Source organism: Chiloscyllium punctatum, chromosome 2 (assembly GCF_047496795.1).
Source record: "Chiloscyllium punctatum isolate Juve2018m chromosome 2, sChiPun1.3, whole genome shotgun sequence".
Lineage (NCBI taxonomy): Eukaryota > Metazoa > Chordata > Chondrichthyes > Orectolobiformes > Hemiscylliidae > Chiloscyllium > Chiloscyllium punctatum.
The window spans coordinates 144,303,993-144,327,524 of NC_092740.1; the positions used below are offsets into that span (position 1 = coordinate 144,303,993).

Sequence of the window (23,532 nt, forward strand, 5' to 3'; positions counted from 1 at the left end):
CTTTCTCAACATTAATTTGGAGAAACTGGACACAATATGCATCGATCCGTGCATATTAGGAACTGTACACAAGCAGCAAATCGATCGTGCCTGAATATGTGCCCAGCTCTGTGCTCTGACTGGAGATGAAGATGAAACTGAGCCCTTTCTGCAGAGATATGCTGGGTAAAGCAAATATGAATGGAGCCTTGATATACAGCCAAGAACTGGGCACTGCCTACAATTGGTTTGATAAGAACAGTAGCCTCACCAGCTCCAGGCCCAGAGAAGCAAAGTAACAGGAACTTTAACAATGCATTTCAGCCAGGCCTACTACACACAAAAAAACACCAAGCAAGTTTCAGGCTCCAGCAGCACATTAATCGCTCTTCAATCTATGACATTTTCTTGTCCTATATGGAGCGAGAAGGCGAGGTCCAAGATCCATATTCTATTTCAAGCCTGTGGCTTTTTTTGGGAGGGTAGCATGCTGACGGAGCAATACGTAATGAGAAGGAGAGATAAGCATTGTCTTTCTTAAAATTAATGCAACTTCTGTGCAATACACCTCGTAATGAATGGTGAACAATAATCCAACATAAGAACCACACAAAAAAAAAAGAATGCTGACGAAACAACAGATTGGGAAACCATTGAGTGGGGATATAGGCAGAAGACTCCAATAAATGCAAATACTTTGAATGATTGAAATCTGAAACAAATACAAAGGATGCCGGAGAAACTCGGCTCTGGCAGTAACTCGGAAGAAAGAAACAGAATTAACAGTGAACCCAGTATGGCTCTTCTCAAGAACTTTGAAGTTTCAGAGGACTCCAACCGTGGCCTTGAAATTTGTATGATCCAACCAACCTTGATTATTAAGCAATGCCGAAGAAATTTTTTTTTTCATTGAGAGCGAGTGGGCATCACTGGCTAAGCCAGCCTTTATTACTCATTGCTAATTGTCCAGAGGACAGTTAAGAGTAAACTACATTGCTGTGGGTCTGGAGTAACATGCAGAGCAGACCAGACCAGACAAGGATGGCAGTTTCCTTCCCAAAAGGACATTAGTGAACCAGGTACCTTTCTCCCCCCAGCAATCAACAACAGTTTCATGCTCACCATTGGACTCTTAATTCCAGATTTTTCAAAACTGAATTTAAATTCCACCATCGGCCATGGTGGGATTTGAACCCAGGTCACCAGAACATTACCTGGATCAACTGTCTAGTGATAATACCATCACCTCTGACAGCATCAACATCAGGCTGAAAAAAATGCCAACCTGGGGAAATTACAGCATAGCGAACACATACTGAAATCACTGAACCTGACAATACAGTACAAAGCTTTTATGGTCTGTCAAATCTATATCAATTCTGAAAAAGCTATTAAATTTAGTCAGACATCCCAGCAAATTAGAGGCCGACACATGCCCATTGGTTTCTTGATTGTTGAATCATTAACTTCCGGATACAGTCAGCTCTTCTATAACGTGATAGTTGCGTTCTTATGCAACCCCACATCAAGGCCAAAATCAAGGATGCAACTTTGGCTCAACAACCCAAAATGTTACAAAGGGGTGATGTTTGAGTTTAGTCACAAGATCATGTTTTGCACATTCAAAAGGAGGCAAAGAGCAAAGATTTTGAGTATACTTTCTGGCATTTAATGACCAGGTGAATGATGGTTAATTTGGTTATTTAAAACAAAAATGTATTTTGACCTGGTTATTTCATTAGCTATTCATTTTTAACACATCCACTAAAGATCAAAATGGTCTTCAAAAATCTTGTAGAGTGAACAAATTGCTAACAACATACAACACAATTAGGAACTCTCAGTGTAGTGATTTCTAAACCAAGACCTCTTGAATTAGATGCATCAGACCCCATCCAGTGATGAACATGACCGGGTTCTGCTTTCCCACTGCTGAAACTGTTCACTATGCTACTACAAACTGTCTTCTTAGACTACCTCCTCTAGCCTCAACTCCAAAATTTTCTATGTAGAGTGTGCATGTAGACTTAGAATTCATTGAATCTGCCCTTCTCCATGTTGTCAATTGCAGTCTTCAAAAGGGAATAATGTAAGCATCTGAAGGGAAAAAAAGACTGTAGTGTTACAATGAAAGGGTGGTCAAATACAGCAAACTAAAAATTGTGTTTCAGAAAGCCTTCACAATGCCTTGTGATGGACCAAATAGAATACTTATAGCACAGAGGCTAGGATTTATATTATAAACAGCTTGTTAATAAGGATGTGAAATTTCCAGAATCAAGAATGGTTCTCAGTTTGCATAAATACTCAACCTAATCTTTAGATGTTCTACAAAGTCCTTTAAGTTAGAATGCTTATTGTCAGCACCACACAACTTCGTAAAAGTGAACTGGGAAATGTGGAACTGCAGTAAACCAGTCAGCCCTCAAATTTGTTTTGTCATTCAATCATGTTTGATCTGCATCTCAATTTGTTCTACTTATCTTGGTTCTGTAATCTTAACTACCCTTGCCTAATAAAATATCTTTGTCTTTTCTCTACATTGTGTTTGTTTCAGATTTCCAGCAACAGAGTAGTTTGCCTTCATTGTGATAAATCTGCTCTGTACGCCTCCCTGGCTGTTCTAAGCTGTGGCACCCAGAATTTAATTCAATAATCTACAGTCAGTTTAACCAGAGCAAATTTATGTTCCAACCTACACTATTATACAAGTCACCTAACTGATTATACTAGGAGATTCTGATTCATGCTGAATATTCTAAGTCATGTATGCCAAAGCAAAGTTTCTGCAATTAGGTTACAGCTTTACAAGTTGGCTGCAAAGACAGTTAGGTTTATGACATACTGAGATGCTTGCAACATCCAAGTTGGTCTTCAATAGTCTTCCACTATGGGAAGTTTAGCCAGTGCACTTGAAGATCACCATCTTGATTCATCCTTGAAGATCATTTATCAATGTTTTAAGAATGATATGTGCTTGACATGGATATTCATATTGGGAATTAATCCTTTCACTCAGTGGTGGCAATCTGGAACTCACTGCTTGAAAGGGTTAGCCAGTCAGAATTTGTTGTAATCTTTAAACAGTATTTTAAAAATATCACTTGTGTTACCACAATTTCCAGGGTTATGGATCAAGAGCTAGAAAATGTGATTAGACTTTAGTTAACTGGCACAGACACAGTGGGCCAAATCCCCTGTCCTGCAAACCTGAGTAAAGAGATATTTGTTTTGACTTGCAGATGTTGGGACACCTCAGTAGGTTGCCTCACAAAGTGTTAGGATCAGGAATGCAGGATTTGCTTTATTTTCTTCCCTTCTCTAACACTGCATCATTAAAACAGTGAACAAACCATAATGCAGCTGGATAGTTCAGAATGGTGACAACCTGCCTATTAGCAGCAAGCTCTTCCCAGTCATTAATATCGATACTGTCAGTTTCGAGCAGAGCTTCAGAGTGTCTTTGAAGTGTTTTCTCTGTCCTACCCTTTAATGTTGGCCACTTGTGGGTCAAGAAAAACAGAGCCTGGCAAAGATAGATAGTTTTCAGCCATCCAAACAGCATCCAGTCCAATAACATTTTACAAGATCTTTGTCCAAATGCTTGTGCAGCTGGCTTCAAGAGAAACATGAGCATCCATTTAACAGTCCTCCCATTAAATCTAGAGGATACAAGTGGCAGCGATGATGGAATTTCTCTACTGCTATGCACAGTTCCACTCATTCATAAAATGTCAAATATGGTGTTGAACAAAATTAGACCATGAATGCTATAATTTCACATCAACCGCAGAAATAAGTATTAATCCTTCTTCTCCATTTATTCTAAAGTATTATCTTGGAAAGGAGGCAACAGAAGGAAAGATCAGTAATATCTCCAGATGCATCAGACACCAATCTAAAGCATGCAAAAACAGAAACAAAACCTCTCATAAATCAAGACACCTCTGCTGCGACTGCCTTTAGTTCAAGCGACCAACAGTGGCTGAACCATACTGTCTGCACCACATTTCATCCAGAGATATGTTTCCTACCACACATCCATACCATTGCTAAGACCACCAGTAATCACAAATCATACCACCAGCCTTCAGCTCTAACCCAGCTCAACTGCAGTCAAAATTGCTTTTGTTACCTCTAGATTGCAGTTCAAATGCACTCCTAGCTGGCCTCTCTCATTCTGCCTGAAAATAGGAGGTCATGCAGTTCTTCTCCTAAATCTCAGCAAGTCTTGCTCATCCATCACCCTATGCACAGTGTCTCAATTTTAAAATATTCAAGCTTATTCACAAATCTCTATGGTTTCGTTGCTCCTTTACAAAACAACCTCCGAGACCCAATAGTAAAAAAGGAGAAAGAGCAAGCCATTCAGCATGGTCATAGTTGATGATCCAACTCAGTACCCGGTCCCTGTTTTCTTCCTTTGATTCCAAAGAAATATGTCTAATTCCTTCGTGAAAAATTCAATGTTTCGGCCTCAACTGCTTTCTGAGGCAGACAATTCCATAGACCCAAGACTTTCTGGATGAAGAAATTTCTCCTCACCTCAGTTCTGAATGGCTACTCCATATCCTTAAAACTGTGACACCTGGTCATCAAGAACATCCTTTTCTTTTTAATTCACTTGTAGCGTATAGATGGCACTGCCTGGTCAGCATTTATTGTCAACCCCTAGCTGTCCTTGAACTGAGTGGATTGCTACATCATTTCAGAGGGCAGTTGAGAGTTTACCACATTGCTGTGGGTCTGGAGTCATATTCAGCCGGACCAGGTGAGGATGGTGGATTTCCTTCCCTGAAAGACACTAGTGAGCCAGATAGGCTTTTCCAACAATGGTTTCATGATGACCATTAGACCTTGAATTTCAGATTTTATTAATTGAATTCAAACTCCATCATCTGCCACAGCAGGATTCAAACCCCATCCCCAAAATATAAACTGAATTTCTGGATTAATACTCAAGTGAAAACACCACTGAGCCATTGCCTCCCCTCTCTTCCTGCATTTACCTCGTCTACATGTGTTTAGAATTTTACAGGTTTCTATGAGATATTCCAATATGCCAGTGAATATTATCCTAACCAATAGAGTCTGTGTTAACATGCCAGTTCTACATTCCCACAATCAAGATGGCAAACTTTTATTGCACTCCCTCCATAGCTAGAACATCCTTCTCCACCTGGAGATCAGAATTGTACACCATTCTTCAGGTCTGGTCTCACCAAGGCCCTGTCCAATTTCAGCAAGACATATCTGATCCTGTACTCAAATCTTCTCACTTTGAAGGCCAGCATACCATTTTTCATCCTCACTGCCCAAATGAACCTGCATGCTTATTTTCAGTGACTGGTATACATCCAGGTCTCTTTGTACCTCCTCCTTTCCAAACAAACATCCTCCTTCCTGCTTTTGCTACCAAAGTGGATAACCTTACATTTATCCACGTCACACCTTGTCCGGCATGGATTTGCCCACTTTCCCTTGTCCAAATCACACTAAGGCAGCTCTGTAGCCTCCTTACAGTTCTCCATTCCACCCAACTTTGCGTCATCTACAAAACTTGGAGACAATACATTTAACTCCCTCAGATGGGAACATCTGGGTTCATGCATCAAATCCAGTAGTACCCCACTAGTCACTGCTTGCCACTCAAAAAAAAGACCTCTCCCTCCTAAATGTTTCCTGTCAATCACTTCTCTATTAAGGTCAGTATACTAACCCCGATTCAGTGCACTTTAATTTTACATGCTAATCTCTTTAGATGGGACCCGGTCTACCTTCTGAAAACCTAAGAAAACCACATCCACTGGCTCCTCCTTACCAACTCTACTAGTTACATCCTTAGAAGATTCCAGTCGATTTGTCAAGCATAATTTCCTTTCATAAATCATGCCTGATTTTGTCCTATCCTATCACTGTTTTCCAATCCTCAAATACATTTTAGCTCTTATTTCTTGCCTTTTGAGCACCCTCAACTTTAATAGCTCCACTATTGCTGACTGCATTTCTGTTTTGAAGGGTCGAAGCCCTAGTTTCCTTCCAAAATTTTTTTCATATCCTCACTTCAATGGCCATACATGCCTCTGACCAAGCCTTGGGTCACCTGCCCCATCATTGTCTATATGGCTCATGTCAAACATTGTTTTCTGGTCTTGAGGTGCTTCAAGACATTGCACTTAAAAATGCTACATAAGTTGGCACTGTTGTCAGGGAACATTCCTTTGTATTTAATTTTTCCATAATTTTTCATCACAGAAGCTCCAACCGGTTGTGTCTGGATAATAATCTGAGCAATCTATAAACATTTTTATAAAACCAGTTATCATTATTGCCAACATGGTCTCCATAGAGACTAATTCCCAGAGAAATAACTTCTAATGACTGTTTTGTAAATCCAAGATTCTAATAACCAAGCAACACAAAGCTTTTTCTATCACCCAATCAGACCCAGGTCAATATCACTGAACAATTTTAAAGTATCACTATGGTGTCTACTTGAACCTACCCTGTACTGCCAAATTAAGTCACATATTAATGAGCGATAAATTCTAAGCAACTTGAACACAAACTTGAAGCAGCATCTCAACAAGTCATTTGCAAACAGAACCTTGTATGTGTGGGAGAGAGGGAGGCAAAACCTGGAAGGTTATCTGCTTTTTTAACTAAGCTAGTCATAGTTACATATAGACCAGTTAACTGAATAGTAGATCAAGTTTGGGGGGAAAAGAGGTTGAGCTGTCTTCTCCTGCTGCTATGTTTCTAACTTTGATGATTATGCTCATAAAAAGGCTGACAAGGCTATGATTTAAAATAGCGCCACAATAATGGGTGACAAGCCTTCGGGTGTTGAAGCCCCAAGTGTTGGAGCAGGATTTTTGTTTCCAAATTGTGAGGCAACAAAATAAAGCAACTACAGATCCGCAACTCTACATCAATAGTATTTAAAACAATATTAGAAGAGGAATAACTTGAGGATTACTAGCAACAAACCTAGTAAGCAGTCACCCATACCGTTAAAAGTGTATAGAATCCAAAATGAGACCAAGTTATGTTTTCATACATTCATTGCAGCCAATGATCTTAAAAGGAATTTGAGCTTAACAAGTCTTTGTCACCAGTCATCCACCTCTCTCTCTCTGACAGAGCAGTCCAATGGTCCTATGGGACTATGGCAACTTTACTTGTGCTTCATTTGTTTTGATTCAGAAATACATGACTTTTGATTTGAAGACAGATTGAATATGAAATAACAAACTGAAGGTAAAAATTTTCAAATGTGTTTCATTCATGCATTTATTCATGCCCTAGAGTTCCCTGCTTTTATGGTTCTCTTGATGACCTTGAACATACTTAACTGACTGATGTTTGTTGCCACATAGTCTGGCACAGCATTGTTTTCAACTCAGGCCGTAAACAACTACGCCAATTTTATTTTTACTTTTGTTTTCATTAGTATGCAAGACATAAATGAAGAAAAGGCTATTTTGTTAAATTCATCTCAGAGATTCATAAATGTCTAATTTAAAAAGGGGAAAAAATAGAATAGTCTTCTGCACAATGTAGAGGATAAAAGTAAGTTGCTGAGGAATAAAAAGCATTAGTTTCTTTAGTAGTTTACATTTAATGGACCAAAAATTTCCTCTCTACTTCTACTCTTGTATTAGGGGCATGTCAACACAAAAGAACAGAGATCACAACGAAAAGCTGGGAAATACTTAAATGACACACGGCATTGGGGCTGTACTTTAGAGGACACAGGAGTAGACAAACCATCAGATAATTACATCACAGTAAACTAATAATTTGTGCACATATAAAAAAAAGCAATCCAGAATGACTCAAGGTAGATGTTTTATGGAGAACTCTAACATGACCTTACTGAAGAGGGAATCAAATGCTTGAGATTAGAGAATGCTGAACTGCATATGGCTTAACTCCAATCAAGAACGGTAAAACTAAATTGCACTGACATGAAAAGTTACCGTCTATAGTCAGAAGATTTCTAATGGAAAGCAAAGATTGAACAAAATTAAAGAATGTTATATGCAGTAAAATCTACATTATCGTTGGAATTCGGTGTTGTGAGATTTAGTTGGAACAGAAACCTTACTGCTTTGTCATAACTGTGAATACCTCAACTCTCTGAAGTGCCATGATTCCGCTTCAATCATAAAACTAAGAATAATTCAACCAGGGAAACTTAGGAGTACAGATGTTATAAGTAGGACTTCAAAATTTACACATACAGGAAATGTGTCAGGAAGACAGTGGCTAGGGTTGTTGGGAGAATGCAGGTATGTGGGTGAATCCTGAAAGCTGTGTGCCTTCCATAGCAATTCATGATTTTTAAAGTTTTGGATTTGATTCAATTTTATAAAATGGTTCTCTTTTTATTCCTTTTTATGCAGCATCATTATCACTTTTTCACTTCAACTCCTCAAGATTTGTGCAAGGTGAAGAAATCCAGGCAGGTGTGAGGGCTCAATGGGAGAAAAAGCTTATGAAAGTTAGTGAGAAGATGGATTGAATGAGTTAGTGGAGCCTATTGGATGGAATGGGCAATGACGGGATGAGTGGGATGAATGGAACGCTCATTGGTAATGGAAGGGATGGAGCGACTGTGGGCTGAGTGGAGATTGAAGGCATGAGTTAATGTTTTAGAGAAGGAAGTAGAAAAATGCTGAGTGGGGAAAAGAGCTGGGGCTTCAGGAAGACAGTTCCACTGCAGACCACAAATGGAAGCAGCATCAACTTCAGCATCTCCCAATCATAGAAAGCAAGTCAAACACAGGTCAGATTGGCAGTGGATTACAGAGAATGAGACAATAAATTATGGACATCAGAAAGCTATCAACAACCCTATTAATTTCGGGACAAATGAAGTGCAAGTGGGAGTTAAAGCATTTGAAGAAGGCTAACAAGGCAAATGATTACACAATAAATGGTGAGGTACTGAGAATAGTAGAGAAATTGGAGGAGTCCTGGGAGTCAGTGTTCACAGATCACTGAAGTTGAATGAACAGATGGGTAGTGTGGTGAAGTGGCATTTTTGTTTTTGCTAGCCAATATATGAAATGGATCATAAGAGCAGGGATGTTATTCTGTAACAATATTAAAAAAAAACCATGAGCTTGCAATTCAAGTAATGAATGCACTTCTGATCATCGCACAAAGATGTGATTTCACTGCAGAGGAGATTTATGTGGATGTTGCTTGAATTGGAGAATTTAAGTCATAAAGGGAAGGTTGTCTAAGTTAAAGAAATTTCCACTGGGACAGAGAAGGCTGCTGGGAAACCGAGCCGAATTACACATATTTATGGTTTCTTGGATGGAGAAAGAAGATTAGTTAGGGAAACATACTTTGGAAAAAATTTAGCTAAAAAGGTTTTGCCAGAATTCCATATGAATGTAAGAAATAGGAACAGCAGTAAATTTTCAGTCCCTCGAGCTTACTCCACCATTCGACGGGATCATGGTTAACCTGACATTACCCATGTCTACTTTCCTGCCCTTTCCCCACAAATCTTGATTCCCCAAAAGATCAAGAACCTTTCTTCTTATGTCAGCCTTAAATATAGAGATCGGGGTTCCGTTCTCTGTAGCACACAGAGTTCCAAAAACTCTCAATCCTCAGAAGGAATTCCTCCTCATTTGACTTAAATTGGCACCCCTTTATTTGGAGACTATGCCTGCTGGTCCTAGAATCTCCCATAATGGGAAACATCCTGTCAGCATTTATCCTTAAGAATATGACATGTTTAAGTTAGCTCACATCTCGTTCTTCTAAACTACATTGAGTAGAGTCCCAACCTCTCCAGCCTTTACTTATAAGATAATCCCTCCATAATGGCCATCATCCTAGTGAAACCTCCTCTAAACTGCCTCTAATTAAAATGATTTTTAAAAAAAATAAGGGGAGCAAAACAGCTCTCAGTAGTCCAGATATAGTCTTAATGTACCTTGTTCCAGTAAAAAACTTCCTTATTAAGAGAGACTGGCTCATGGGCAGAAACAGGAGTGGGGATAAAAGATGCTCTTTAGGTTGGTGATCCATGGGATTCCAAAGGGATTATTGCTGGGACTGCATTTGTTTGCAATATACATTGATGACTTGGGAGAAGGAAATGAATCTACTATAAATCAGATCTGCAGACAATAATAGGTGGAAAGGCAGGTTGCCAGACAGAGAGAACTAAAAAAAGGTTAAAGAGAAATATTGATAGGTTAAGTAAATGGGCAAAAAGTTGGTAAAAACATCCCTACTGTTTTACTCCAACCCCCTTGAAATAAGAACCAACTTTGCATTAGCCTTGCCAACCACCTGCTGTACCTACGTGCATGAAACACAAGCTAGCACAAGTATCTCCAAGTCTCTTTGTGTTGCAGCTTTCTGTAGTTTTTCTCCTTTTAAATATTAATGTCCTTTTGTCCTTCCTTCCAGAATGAATAACTTCTCATTTTCCCATATTACATTCTATTTGTCAACTTTTTGTTCAGTTACTTAACCTATCGATAGTTAGGATATTGAGATACTCTTCAGAGGGTCGGTGTAGACTCAAAAGGTCCAAATGGTCTCTTTCTGCACTGTAGGGATTCTATGATTATGATCAGTTACCTTTTCCTTTGGTCTTCACTCAATAATAAAATCTAGGTGCTAGCCATAGGCATTGCACAATAACATTTAATAATGGGGGAAAATATTGCAAATATTTACCTGAAACAAAGCTTTAAAGTTCAACTTCCAATCTGTTTGGAAGTCTCTTTTGGGAAAAATAAAGACACTCAAACTTCACAGGTGATGGAACACCTTCCTTTATCAATATATGCTGATGTATGGTGGAAAACTCAAAACTCCATATGTTCAGATTGCACAGGTATGATTGTAAATTCTCCAAGAGTTCTGGGAATAGAGACAATTAAAAACTAAGGAAATCACTTAAGTAAATTCAACACTAATTTCATGATTAAATTGATTTAATTTTGATGTTGCAAAGTAGAAATTTCTAAATTAAAACGTAATTAGCCATTAGCAATTTCAGTAACAAAGATAAAATGTCATTTAAGAGGTTAAGTAACTTTTGGTTGTTAGATTCTTAAGTGGTTCTAACAATTTAGGTTTCTAGTTCCTCTCTAGTTACTTATCTTGCTCTTGATTTAGTCCTGATTTGCCATTTCATTTGAACAATTTAAAACAATTAATAATGTTCATTGAGCTATTCTTGTAGTTTTCTTTGCACTCTCTCTGATAATTCCACATTCTTCCTAAAGTATGGCGTTCAGAATTGGACACAATATTCCAGCTGAGACTAAGACAGTGTTTCGTAACTTCTTCATTTCTACTTTCTGCCTTTATTTATAATGTCCAGGAAACAGCTGTACCCTCAAACTGCCCTGTCAACCTCAATATATTGTGCACATATTCCCCTGCTCCTTTGGAATCATATCCTCTATTTTATAATAGCTCCCCTCATTCTTTGTCCCAAAAATGTTTCCCCTCATTCACCACAGTAATTTTATTATCGTATATCCAGCCATTCCACCAGCTTATCACCGTCCACAAAGTAGTCAATCTGCATCCCAAATGATTAAGGGAGTGAAAATGGGATTAACAGGGAAATGACCAGAGTGAGTGAGTGTAATAGTTTTGCTCTTGACAAGGACAACATGAGGTGGAGATGTGTAGTTTTATCTAACAAATGAGGCCTCAGATCTCTTCTACGGACTGCATGTTCTTCCTGGACAGCCTAACGAAGCTGGAGAACTCAATGTTGAGTCCTCTGGGCTGTAGGGTACCCAGGCGGAAGATAATGTGTTGTCCCTCCAATAGGAGCTGTGGATTGTTTTGGCAATGGAGAAGGCCAAGGATGTTACGACGGAAAGAGAATGGTTGCAGAGGTCCAATCGGCTCTTGCAGAACCAGTTGCGAACCTCGGTGAACCGTTCCCCATGTTTGATCTCCCCAATGTACAAAAGATGACATCAGGAGCACCTGATGCAGTAAACTAGGTTGGAAGAGAGACAGGTGAACCACTGTCTCACCTGGAAGGACTGTTTGGGGCCCTGAATGGAGGTGAGTGGGGGTGGTGTACCAGCAGATTTTGCATCTTTTTCTGGTTGCAGGGGAAGGTACCTGGGGGTTCAGTGGCAGGGGTGGCATGAACCAAGGGCTGTTGGAGGGAATGGTCCTTACGGAAGGCAGAGAAGGTGGGGGGGGGGGGTCTATTTGGAGTTGACAGACATGTTTGAGGATGTGTGATGGATGTGGAAACTGGTGGGGAGGGGGGACTTGAATGATTGGGGGTGGAACAGGGAATGGAGGTGGTGCAGTGGAGAGCTGTCTGGACGGAGAGGTAGCATCTGGCCTGTTCTTTTAGCCCAGTAAGCTGGTCTAATTCAGTTTCTGGTTAATGGTAACCCCACAATATTAATGGTGATTCATGTTATGCCTTACAGTAAGTCTATTAATTTTAGCCTGAACACAATGGTTTGACAGGATGGCAAAATTAGCAATATGGTACAATGCTGCATTTATGTTATGTACTAAGATGAAAATCTTAGTGGATTTTAATTGACTGATTGTGAAAATCATCATTTTGCTGCCAATGCAAGTTAGAAGTGCTAGGATAAAACAAATCCTTAGTTGTTACATTCAGATGTTGGGAGGAGTATTTTCCTTTATGCTTTCCTAATTTTTAAAATGGATCTATCCTTAGACAACTGCACATCATGGTCTGGAAATAATAGTTTCTTAGTTCAGAGGCACAATGTATTGCATGTTTTGACTAATCAGACTCTATTTAAACATTGCACATTAATGTACAAAAGGCAATTTTTGCTTTGGTCTCAGACAATAATAAGCTTCAACCTCCACTTGACTTACTAGCCCTAGCTTCATTCTGCATTTCCTACATTATTGAAGGCCAGATATTTCTGAAACAACAAAAACAGAACCTGAGGTGGTTGGGCCAGGTTAAAAAACATGGAAGCAGGTGTTCATGTCTGAAACGGTTAGAGATACTTCTGCACTAAGGAAGCAAATGAATTATTACCAGATGCTGCAGTGTTAAATTGTTACAGGTTACCGGTCTTCTCAGCTAAAGGACAAACAGGACTCGGAGATGAAGAAGTAATACAGGAGAACTGTAAGAATTCAAAATACAAACAGATGAAAGTCTCATTCCCAAACAACAAAGCCAGAAAAAATTAGCCTTTAACTCCATTTTAACATATTATACCCATCCAAGTTTGAACTGTCATACAGCAACTTACAAAATACAAGCGTCATTCTAGTCAAAAGAGAGAGAAGTCTGAAAGTCAATGGCAAAACACAAATCTCTCCCAACAGGATCAAGCCAACCATTTAAATAATAATTTCCAACATAATGTCAAGGGTTATAATAGAAATAAAATATTTCACACTTAGAGGATTTGGATGGACTAGATTAGGGATGAGGTAAAAACAATGACTGCAGATGCTGAAAACCAAATACTGGATTAGTGGTGCTGGAAGAGCACAGCAGTTCAGGCAGCATCTAACGAGCAGCGAAATCGACGTTTCGGGCAAGGCTTTTGCCCGAAACGTCGATTTCGCTAGATTAGGGATGATACAAGATAAACAGATAACCTGGCTGATCAATTAAAATCAGAATGACCAATTCAGATCACTGAAAAAATAGCAAATTGCACAAGGTTATTTGGTAACATTTTATAATATTCCAATTAACAATGTGTTAAATGAAATTACAGACAAACTAACTTAGATAATTAGTTCAAATAACAGTGTGCAATTTTGCTCTCCCTACCCAAGAGAAGATCATAGAATCTCTACACTGTGGAAGCAGACAATTCAGCCCATCAGCCTCTGAAGAGTATTCACCCAGACTCACCCTCTACCGTATCCTTGTATCCCCAAATTTCCGATGACTAACCCACCTGCACATCTCTGGACATTGAGTAATTTAGCTTGGTCAATCCACCTACCCTGCAGATCTTTGGACAGTGGGTGGAAACCAGAGCATCAGGAGGAAATCCATGCTAACACAGAACTTGCAAACTCACACAGACAGGAAACAGATATGGAAGCAGAATCAGTTTAATTGGTTCCACTTAAGGAAATGGCATGCACAGACTCAAACGGTTGAATTACTTCTTCTCTGGTGCAACTGCTACTATTTCATAAAAATCAAACAAAAACAGTTCATACTATGAAAACTATTCATAGATTGCGAGGATGGAATCAAACCTGGTTCTGTGAGGCAGCAGTGTTAACCACTGAGCCACTGTGCCGCCCATATACTTGACACAGAGGGAATTCAGTAATAGTTCCAAGGTGGGGATGGTAGAGGAGAGAGATTGGTTCAACTAGGCCTGTATTCACTACAGCTTAGAAAAATGAAGAGATCTAATTGAAATGAATAAAATTCTAATGAGGCTAGACAGGCTAGATGTAGCAAGGAGAAACATCCTTTCTTGGAGCTTAGAACCAGGGGTCACGATCTCAGGGTACAAGGTAACCCAAATAGGACTGAGATGAGGTCTGCTTAGCAAAAAGAAAAGCACCATTTAATTCTCCTTTTATAAGTCACCAAAAAGTTCAATTGCTTGAGATCCATTCAAATGGAGGTTCAAAAAGTTAGTATTGGTTGAACCAATGCAAAAGTATCTGGAGTTTTCATAGCCCATGCTAAAGACCAATCAAGATCACTTTAGTACAACACTGTACTACAATAGTTGCAGTGTTGCAACAAGAATACTTCGGAGTAACACCAAACGATAGCAAAACAAATTTAAATCAGAAAACTTGCAATTCCCTGACATGGCCACTCATGTCCCAAATCAAAAATCATCATAACAATGAGATAATATTAATGGCAACACTGGTCTTCACTTAAAACATTAACTTTAGATTAGATTACAATACTAAACTATTGCTCACTGCTATTGAGACACATGGGTGCACATGCTCAAAAGTAATTTATAAAAAGTCTGTTTAGATATTTTATTAGGTATTAACTTACAACACTATCACAATATTGCAACTGAAATGGATTAATTGGTCCAATGGACCAATTGCACATGCATCACTAATTTTAACTGATTGCCAGTTGACTTGAGAAAGTCATTCAAAATATTCATTTTCTACCTACAGTCATTATAAAACATGCTGGCAAGTCTATTTTACTGATTCCTGCCATCACTCTTCCCGTTCAATTCAAAGTTACCACAGGTCCATCATTCTTCCCGTTCAATTCAAAGTTACCACAGGTCCAAAGGAAAAGGTCAGAAGTGTTTTTACTTGGACACAGGTATTTAGAAGCCAGAAGTGTTCCTACATGTAGTCATTGAAGCAGAAATTATGCAATTGGAAACAAAATTTGCAAAGGTGTTTGCAAATGAACACTGGACAAGGATATAGGAAACAAATATAGGAGCAGAATCAGTTTGATTAGTTCCACTTAAGGAAATGGTGTGCACACAGATTCAAAAGGTTGAATTACTACTTCGCTGGTGTAGTTGTAATCATTTCATGAAAGCCAAACAAAAACAGTTCACACTATGAAAGCTAATCATAGATTTTGTACACTTCTCATCAAATCTTTAAACAGTCTATGTTTGAAGAATCACATGGTTTCTTTTGAAGCAGGCCCTTCCTGTTGCCATTCGAGTAAATATTTTCAGTGCCCTTTCTTCAGTCACAACATTCTTCTTCTACCTTTGACACATCTATGTCGACTTTAACTTATTAGCTAATGCTTTTCTAGATGTCAATTAATTTTATCCCAGGTTATAGTCTCAGTTTTTACATCAAATTTAGGTTTATTGGCCTGTATTTGCTACATTTCTTCCTATTCCATTAAATAAGACTGACAGTCCAAATGTCTGATACTACTCACATATTCAAGGCGACAGGAAGATTGTAACTAGAACCTTTGCAATCTTAGATTAGATTACATTACAGTGTGGAAACAGGCCCTTTGGCCCAACAAGTCCACACCGACCCACAACCCACCCATACCCCTACATTTACCACTTACCTAACACCACGGGCAATTTAGCATGGCCAATTCACCTGACCTGCACATCTTTGGACTGTGGGAGGAAACCGGAGCACCCGTAGGAAACCCACGCAGACATGGGGAGAACGTGCAAACTCCACACAGTCAGTCGCCTGAGGCGGGAATTGAACCCGGGTCTCTGGCTCTGTGAGGCTGCAGTACTAACCACTGTGCCACCGTGCCACCCATCTCTATTGTTATTTCTCTCACAACCTAGGATACATTCATTCACACTGGGCAACTTCTTCACTTCTCAGTATGTCTTCTTTGTTCAACTTGGCCAGTATTGCTGTTGCTCCTTTTGTTGTTACATTGATAATATCCTCTTTGCTATTAAAGGGAGATATGGAATATTTCATTCAATATCAGATGGCCATGCCTTCTGCCTCCTCAAAATATTTTGTTTGGACCCTAATCATCACCAGCCTCCCCAGGTCTTCCTTTTAATCTACTGTCTTGTTTTATATCACTGTACTTCTGTAATCAGATTGTATCCAGTAGAGAACCAATAATCATAAAACTCCTTCACTCCATTTTACTTTAACCTCTACTTTTCATCATTCAGGAATCGTTACCTTTGAATGCCCTTCTTTTCTCACTCAAGATAGGCTCAAACCTCCACTAGGCGAAAGCGAGTACGGCAGATGTTGGAGATCAGAGTCAAGATTAGAGTGGTGCTGGAAAAGCACAGCAGGTCAGACAGCACCAGAGGAGCAGGGATTAAAAAAAAAACAAACAAAAAAAAACCGACGTCTTGGCCCGAAACATCAATTTTCCTGCTCCTCTGATGCTGCCTGACCTACTGTCTTTTCCAGCACCACTCTGATCTTGACTCAAACCTCCACTAATCATCAGTACTCACTGCATTTGGCATTGCAGAGAAAACTGCGCACTTACCTGGTTATGTTAAAAGAGTCCAACTTCTGATGCAGCATCCAGAAGAGATTGCTCATCGCAGGAATCCATGTGGAAACCTGCAAAGAGGATCAGGGCAGAAGACATCTTTATGGCACTAACTGCCCCAAGGTCCAGTCTAAACATTAGAAAATGGGTACATGGGTGAGGTAGGTCAGGTTTGGTTGGGACGATAGTTGGGTCAGATCAGGGACAGGGGCAGTTATCAGAAAAGGTCTGGTCGGTGGCAGGAGATTGTCACCCATGATAGACCAGGGTTTTTTTTTGTCTAACATAGTGGATGTAACTACCATGCTAAATCCCATGGTTTCTATCCCTAACTCAAGAATCGCAGACATTTATGTAATCCCAAGAAACAGACAATTGCCCATCAGAAGTTTAAACTTCTCAGGCAACTCCCACAGCAGGTCAGGACTTAAAACAGAATCCCAACATACATTCAGTCTCCAACAATCCAGAGGCCAGACGACGTGACCCAAACTGCCTACTAAACCCAAAATTTCATCCTCTCCCAAGACTCCTGGTCAAATGTACACTTGGCAAAACATTTACAATATAAAGCAACAGTTTTCTGTAAATAGGTTAAAACATAACCACTTGCATACAACTACTGAAAAATGAGAACACAATAAATCACAAAAGTACTACTTTTTTCTGCATATAGACTTAAAGTCAATTTATTGGAGAACCTGAAGAGAACTCCGATGATCACTCAGAAGGGCTTACCTTCAGGAATAAGGTTTGGCTTGTTTGCCAATATTGAAATAACAATTTGAAATTATTGCAAAGTGCTGAAATTATTTCAAGTTGTTTCTCTAGCATTTCCCTTATGAGGTGAAAGCAATTTCCTGTATGCGAGGAGTTCAAGAAATGAGGAAGTCAATTCAAGTCTCAAATCAAAATAAGCTGTGCTACATTTTTATTGTACTCCAGAATGTTAAATGATACAGGATAGTACAGGAGCCCACCTTTTATAGTCTTGCAGTTATTTTTACCAAGAGAAACAGTACAAACTGATACCACTTAACTCACTTACACCAGTTATATTAAGCATTTCATTATGTGCATTCAAGCACAACTCTAACTGCAGGGACAAGGCAGGGAATGGCACAAGATGAAAAAGCTCGCTCAGAGACAACACAGATAGGATGGGCTGAACAACCACCTGCTGCACCGTACGGATTCTGTAGTTAGTGTTCTCCAGATGCATATAATTAAACATAAATCAATAAACTTTAATGTATTAAACATAATATTTGTGTTACAGATTGCACTTAAAATTAGGAAAGAAAGTACCAGTTGAGAATGGCTCAGTGTATTTGAAACTTTTAATCAAAAACGTTTCAGCATCAAGCTACAAATGAATATTTATTCTTTCTTGCTTTAACATCTTAATGTTGCTATTTGACACTTCACTGAGAATGTGTATAGGGTATAAGCAGGCAGGGAAAGAGTCAAGTCTTGAGTTTTGTGAAACAAAAAAGGTTCAGCTGAGCATGACTCAGATCAGATAAGAATTTGCAATTAACAAAGGGACGCTGGAGGCAAGGGCAATGGGTTAATAAGGTGGAAAAGCATTCATGATGTAGAACCATTTAACAATATTGGAAGCATTCAGTATATAAGGTCAGTTTAACAAGGTGAAACATATTCATTATGTGAAGCCAGTTAAAGCAAAGATCATTCATTAGCTTAATCCAGATGGCTTAATCTTTGCTATTGACACTCGCCGAGTGTAATGGTCACCCAATCAATATGTATGTTGCCTATCTGGACGCTCCTCCCTGTAAAATAAAGATGGAGGAGGTAAAACTACAATGAGTCTCTGAGCCTTTTGCTTCGACTGAGGGGGGAAAACGGGAAGACAACTGCTCCCCCATGTTTCAGACTGTAATATATCCACATGGTAAATTTTGAAAAATAAGAAATTTTATCATTTCCTGTTTATTTCAGGGTTCCAGTATTTGCAATATTTTGTTCATAAAGTCTACAAATTCTCAACGGGACCTATGGGCTTTTATGTTAAAATGGGTTTCTATCAATAAAAAAAACAGACAGCCCCTGCAAAATTAAGCCCAAAATCTCTCAAACCCACCACATTGGTCTAATGTTCAAAATTATAGCTGCTGCAAATCAATTTCTCACCAGGCTATTAGAAAGCAATACTTGTTTTTAAGTTTTAAACAATAATTATCCAATAGGACATCTATGAGAGCCCTACAAACACTTTCGCTCAGTTGCAGAATAAACTGATAACACCTTTTTAGGGTCTTTGGTAATGTAAGAACAAAACTGTTCTGCACTCTTAATTCTTAATGTTAATGATTTGAAATATTTTGCAATGTTAAAAAGTTTTTGATGAATCAGTTAAAATCATTAACAATTTGTGCAATATCTAGTTAGAAAATAAAAAGGAAAATCCAAAAAAAAACCATGCTGAGTGTTCATGCTAGCCAATAGTGTGCACAAATTTTGCATTATTCATCCTAGTATTAAAAAGGAGCTTTGATCTAATATTTCCTTAATTCTTAAGAAGGGGAAGGTTCCTGAGGATTGTGCCTCATACAGGTCCACCTCTCTATTAAATTCAGACTTCAAGATTCTGTCAAAGACCCTGGCATTGAGATTGGAAAGGGTGTTGCCCCATATTATTAAAGAGGGCCAGACAGGCTTTATAAGGGGCCTTAGGTCCTCTAATAACATTAGAAGGTTGCTGACAAACTTGGACCACATTCAGCAATGATCGATTCAGGGGTTGGTGATTTCCTTAGATACAGAGAAAGCATTTGCCTGGGTGGAATTGCCGTATCTTTTTTAATGTCTTAGAACAGTTCGGGTTGGGTGGAGTCTTTGCTAGGTGGAGGAGGTTTTAAATTGCCACCCTCTGGCTGTGGTCATCACCAACGGGGTGAAGTCTGGGAATTTTACAATTGGTAGGGGTAGTCAGCAAGGCTGCCCCCTCTCACCATTGTTGTTTGCATTGGTGATAGAGCCGCTGGCAGAGGCTATTCATCAGAACGTCCACATAACCACTTCGGAAGTGGGATCGAGGGCACACAAGATTACATCGTAAGAGGATGATGTCCTTCTGTTTTCATCGAACCCAATCACCTCCGTACCCCATTTGATACAATGTATCAATTCATTTGGGGTTATTTCAGGATATAAGATTAACTTTGCAAAATCGGAGGTTATGCCTTTGGGAAACCTTGAGGATGTGCCGCCTCAGGCGACTGACTGTGTGGAGTTTGCACATTCTCCCAGTGTCTGCGTGAGTTTCCTCCTAGTGCTCCGGTTTCCTCCCACAGTCCAAAGATGTACAAGTCAGGTGAATTGGCCATGCTAAATTGCCCGTAGTGTTAGATAAGGGGTAAACGTAGTGATCTGGGTGGGTTGCGCTTCGGCGGGTCGGTGTGGACTTGTTGGGTCAAAGGGCCGGTTTCCACACTGTAAGTAATCTAATCTAAAGTTGAAGGTGGCTCTAAGTTCCTTTTAACTGGTCACAGGCAGGGTTCCAATACCTAGGCATTTTTATTACCCCCAAGTTTAATCTGTTATTTTGGACTAACTTTGCTCACTTGCTCGACAATATTAGGCGAAACCTCCAGAGATGGGAGGATCTTCCAATTTCATGGCTGGATGAATGTTCTTCCTCATTTGCTTTATCCCATGTGTATATTCCCTATAAGGTTTCCCAGGTCAACGCTGCGGAAGCTTAAGGAGTGGTTTGGTTCCTTTGTCTGGCATCGTGGCGGCCCCTCAAACTTACTAAATTGCAGTTGCCTCAAGGAGGGGGAGGAATTGATTCCCCAGACATCAGAAGGTATCAATTGAGTTCCCTGCTGTCCTTTGTCTGCGATTGGGTAGGTAACGATCCAAACTCAATATGGCTGGATATTGAGACCTCCCAAGCAAAGTGCCCTCTTATTTAACCTATTGTTCATGGATAAGAGGAGGACAGTTATGGACCACTGCCGGGACCCCATTGTCATTAGTACAGTCAAGGCATGGAGGGCGATGCGTCAGAGTGAGGGTTGTTTATCCAAGACTTCACCACTTCTACCTATAGTTGGCATGCCAGGGTTCCAACCAGGGATGATGGAATCGGGCTTCAAACTATGGGCAGTGAGAGTTTCTAGTTTGGGATACTTGTTTGAGGGGGAGGTTATGATGTCTTTTGAGCAACTGAGCCGCAAATACGGGTTGCCCAGCAGAGACCTTTTCAGTTTTTTTCAGGTTAGGGATTTCATCCAGAAGACGACCACGCTTCTCGCTAAGCCCTACAAGCCCGATACAGAGTGGATGTTGCTAAGCTCCACAAGCACCCTTTCGGTTAGTGCCCTCTATCGCCTGCTGGGTGGCAGGGCCTGGCAGGATATTAACCGGTTATTTGAGGTCTGGGAGCAAGAGCTGGGAGTGGAGATCTCTTCTGAAACATGGAAGAACATATGGGAGAATACTGGAAAATCTCAATCTGTAACAGGACATGCGCTATGCAGTTAGATGTTCTGCACAGGGCTCATCTGGCAACAGACCGTCTGGTGAAGTTTAAAAAGGGGGCATCTTCAGTGTGCCCCAAATGTAAAATAAGTGTAGGTACTCTTACCCATTGCTTCTGAACATGCCACTGGCTCAGTGTTTATTGGAACGCTGTGACAGGAGAGATAGGGAGGATATTGAGGACTGAAGTCAAAGTAGACCCAATATCTCTCCTCTTAAGTCTACCGAATTTACCATCTTTAGACGGGCATGGGAAGAAACTATTTAATATTCTTGCACACCGTGCACGGAAGAATATTCTGATGAATTGCGTGTCTGAGAACCCACCAGGCTTGCTGGGATGGCAGAAATTAATTATGGAGAACATTCCCTTGGACTTTTTCACAAACATGGTGCACCACACAACAGACAATTTTCATAAGACATGGCAGCCCTACTTGAGTTATTTGGATATAGATTTATCAGTTATCTTAACTAGGGTGTTTGTTTAACCAGGATGATTAGATTTGTCAAGCCCTGGAGGGGGTCTCCCGAGTTAATACAGGTATATATACAATACTCCTGTTCCTTTGTTTGGGAGCCTTGCGCCGAGCATAGCTGTTCTGTATTTGTGTTTTTTTTTGCTTTCCTTTTCAGAGTGTTAGGGTTTGCTTTGTATTATAGAGTAGGTTATTAGATAGTAGTAGTATTGTAATTTGTGTTTTTTTTCTTTTTATTATACTGATATTTGTGATTGATTGTTTTTTCAATAATTTTATATGTTTGTAAAGTTAAAAAAAATTGCTAATAAATATATTTACATAAAAAAAGGAGCCTTGATAACAATGGTATCCAAGAATCAGATCAACTGCAACACAGACTTACTTTGAGAACTCGGCCTTGGTCAGCAAGCAGTTAATATAGTGGTAAGTCATCATTCACTTCTGGATTATAGTAATTTAAAAAGAAAAGCTAAATGTACTGTGCAGCAGAAAACATCTGCGCCCTCTCCACCCCTTTGCCCTAAAAGGCATCTTTCTGTGTAAGCTTGCAGAGGATGCTTGCTCGTGGGCGGCACAGTGGTTAGCACTGCTGCCTCACACTGCCAGAGACCTGGGTTCAATTCTCACCTCTGGCAACTCTGTGTGGAGTTTGCACATTCTCCCAGTGTCTGTGTGGGTTTCCTCCGGGTGCTCTGGTTTCCTCCCACAATCCAAAAAAATATGCAGGTTAGGTGAATTGGCCATGCTAAATTGCCCGTAGTGTTAGGTGAAGAGGTAAATGTAGGGGAATGGGTCTGGGTGGGTTGCGCTTCGGCGGGTCGGTGTGGACTTGTTGGGCCGAAGGGCCTGTTTCCACACTGTAAGTAATCTAATCTAGAACAAGTCTTGCTTATGTAAAATCTCAGACTCCAGGTAATTCTGCACTGCGTACTTATTAAATGTTGCTTTTTTTACATGAGTGACCTTAACTTACTGCTCGGTCCTTTCACTTTTAGCTAGAATTCAGACTGAGTTCCAATTGCAATTAGCATGCAAACATGGGAACTGGTTTCTCATAATTACTTTGGAAACCATAGTTCAACAATAAATTGGTCACTGACTCAAGAATGCTATCAGTTACAGGTATGCCTGACTGCTCACACTAAGAAGTGCAGCTGAGAGAGGGGTGCCTGCTGCTTGTTTGAAGCCTAGAATGTAAAAGGTTAGACAGAATGACGATTCAGTAGTAAAGCTACTAGCAAGGGTGGTACAGGATACTTCATGAAGGCACTCACCATCTGCTCTTATTACCAATAAACACAAACATTGCCAACCTGAATGTGTAATGACATCCTCTGCCCTCTACCTTAATATTCTGTATTTCAAGGAAAAGCAAAGTCAAACATAATGAATGCATACACTATCACTGTGCTGTTGGGCATTCTTTCATTTCCAACTTGGATATGCAGGCTCACAGTAAACATTTCAGTACTCTGAACAATCAGAGATAATGTGTCATAAGTAGATGCCAGAGTCTCAACTTTTGTGTATACTTGATATGTATTGCCCTATTCCAATATACTTAAATGTTTAATTTTGCTCATACCAAGGGTGGATCAA

The 23,532-nt window shown here is 39.8% G+C and overlaps 1 protein-coding gene across 2 annotated transcripts in view; it reads right to left on the bottom strand.

Moving 5' to 3' along the window:
* The window catches only part of kcmf1 (potassium channel modulatory factor 1), a 125,450-nt gene that overhangs the window by 77,852 nt on the left and 24,066 nt on the right, over positions 1–23,532 (bottom strand). Inside the window, exon 2 of one of the 2 annotated variants that reach the window (XM_072589342.1) lies at positions 16,934–17,010. The exons of the other annotated variant lie outside the window; for it this stretch is intronic. The gene's annotated coding sequence lies outside the window, so the exon portion shown is untranslated. The remainder of the gene's footprint in view (positions 1–16,933; positions 17,011–23,532) is intronic. 2 annotated transcript variants of the gene reach the window in all.